Source organism: Cynoglossus semilaevis, chromosome W (assembly GCF_000523025.1).
Source record: "Cynoglossus semilaevis isolate Cse_v1.0 chromosome W, Cse_v1.0, whole genome shotgun sequence".
NCBI classification, from domain to species: domain Eukaryota; kingdom Metazoa; phylum Chordata; class Actinopteri; order Pleuronectiformes; family Cynoglossidae; genus Cynoglossus; species Cynoglossus semilaevis.
Genome location: NC_024327.1, coordinates 2,483,101 through 2,485,879, shown reverse-complemented (window position 1 = coordinate 2,485,879; position 2,779 = coordinate 2,483,101).

The window sequence follows — 2,779 nt, the reverse complement described above, 5'->3', positions numbered from 1 at the left end:
CTACGCCGCCACGGTGCACCTCCCCCCGAGCAACTCCAGAGTAGAAAAAAGTCCAGCCTCTCTCAAGGAGTTGGGTCCCAGAGCCCAGACTGTGTGTGGAGGTGAGCCCGACTATATCTAGTCGGTATCGCTCAACCTCCCGCACAAGCTCAGGCTGTTTTACCCCCAGCGAGGTGACATTCCCCATTGTCCCCATAGCCAGAGTGGTTGTCCAGGGATTGGGCCGTCGGGGTCCCCGCCCACAACCACCACCCTGCCCCTTGTGGGCCTTCCTGCGGGTGGTGGGCCCACTGGAAAGCGGGCTCACGTCGCTTGTTCGGGCTGAGCCCGGCCGGGTCCCGTGAGCAAGGACCCAGCCACCAGTCGCCTGCGAGCCCCAACTCTGGGCTTGGCTCCAGGGTGGGGCCCCAGTGACGTCAATCCGGGCGACGTGAACCTCTTTGATGTTATTGGTTTTTCATGGGGGGGGGGGTTGAACCGCTATTTGTCAGATCCGTCGCCTAGGACCTGTTTGCCTTGGGAGACCCTACCAGGAGCATTAAGCCCCCGACAACATAGCTCCTAGGTTCATTCCGATAATCGTTCCCCTCCACCACGTTAAGGTTGCGATTCAAGGAGGGGAGTGCATTGTCCATCGAAATTTATTGCACCAGGTTAATTTTTTGCCTCTGAATGACACTCTGGAGGACGTTGCTGATTCACTGTCCACACCTACTTCAAGTGTAGTTAATACCTCTCAATCTGATTGGCATGATGTTGAAATGGATGCGTTGGCTCCTGCAGCTGCAAAAGCTGAACCGTCTCTTGCTGGTTCCCTTTTAAATGTAAATGAGTGGGAAGATGGTCGCACCACCTCATGGGTGCACGAGCAGTCATCTATTGTTGAGTCCCCTGTACAGGGCGATCTGCTGGCTCCTCCCCCTATGGTCTCCCCAGTTCCAGTTGCTCCCATTAGCGTTCTAGACCAACCACAAGTCTTGCCTGTTCCTCTACCATGCCCACCTCCTGCCTGTCCAGGTTCACCTCAGAGACCACGTGTAGAGGATGGACTTACCTCACGATTTGGCAGAGTTATTAGGCTGGTGTGTCGTCTTATTGAGTCCATGACACAGCTTGAAACATTGTTAGGGCTTGATCAACATTCTAATGATGTTAATACTGTGTAAAGTGTAGTGTTGATTATCATATGTGGGGTTAATTGACACCCGTGATCTGTATATATTTATAAACTTCCAATTGATGGGATGTGCTGCATAACCCTCATTTTCACCCGTCATGTAACACGTTTGGCCTGTTTATGTGAAGTGTATAAGGCACTTTGTCTATAGGGATTCTGAGTTTTTACTAGGCGCCAAGTATCCTCAGAATCTCTTATCCTTTTGTAGGAAGCTTATGGCTGACTGTACATTTATATTTTGTCATGTTTGGGCCAGTGTTTGTGTTGTCCAGAATTTTGTGTAATTCTGGGGTGGGTTGTCATAATTGTTGTTTAGTTTAAGTTACTTCTATTATTTTTTGATTCGACGTCGGAACACAAGAAAAAAAAAACCTGCAGATCATCAAGACAGCAAGACACTGTTTGTTTAACCTCAGATCAAAAGATTTAATTTGTTAGTTTTCTTGCATTGAAATAATCAACATTCATATTAGTATGACGTGATCTGACTTAGTAAATACTGCCATTCTGTCCTTTTTTTTTAGCTCCATCTTCTGACATGTAATAACATGAATTTTATCAATTTTTTCAGTGTCCTGTGTCGCTCAGGTTTACTGGGCCCCTAGTGTCTGGAATTGTAGCAAAATGTCAAAAGTACAAAACACACAGGAAAAACGTCAGTTCTTCCAGAAAGGAAAAAGAAAAAAACCCCAAAGGAACGGGACAAATGATACTGAACACATATGCTTAGCAACAGAGAGGATATATATTTATATATGTAAGAGCACATTTGTTTTAATAATAGAAGCTTTGTAATGGAATCAGCAACCGGAGGCTGTGACCCACCGACAGGTTGTCCCACTTACACTCAGCGCATTCCACTATATATTATCAATAGTTCACCCCCCATCCAAAATATAAAACTACATAATAAATATGAGAAAGGTGATATGATTGGTCAACGAGGTAAAAGGGTGAAATTACATAAAGTGTTGCAGGAAAAAAAGTGAAATAAAGTCGCAGATAGGAAACAAGGTCATGAGTTACACAAGGAAAATGCACTTCATTCACGTCATTCACGTCATTCACACAGGAATGCAAACTTATAACAGGTGACAGATTTGGATCAAATAATTAAGTGACAAAAAAATCAATGAACAAACAAAAGAAAATGGACTTGGACAAAGTAAAGGTAAAAACATTAAATCTCTATGTTCTTTTTATATTCCTTCACTTTTATCCACATCCTATGCTCTTACCATTCGCCCGACCACACTGCGGCGGTGGGCGGGGCTTACGGAAACAAGACAACAAGTGTGTGTTAATGAAAGAAGACTGCAACCCAGCAAAAATCCAGCAGTTCAACTCAGTTTCTGCTACAAGAAAAAGAGCACTTGGACAGAGAGGGTCGCCATCCATTGAGTTTTTTTTTTTTTTTAAAAACAACCACACCGGCACCCCCTGTGGCTGAGTTTTTGTGTGGCGGAGCATGCAGTTTGCAGTGGAATTCAAAGAGCACTTGATGGAAGGAAACCCACTCCACTTGGTTTGAGTTAGAGGTCGGTGAAGTTGGAGTTTGACGTCAGAGTGTGGAGTGTGAGTGAGTGTGGCAAGAACTGCGAC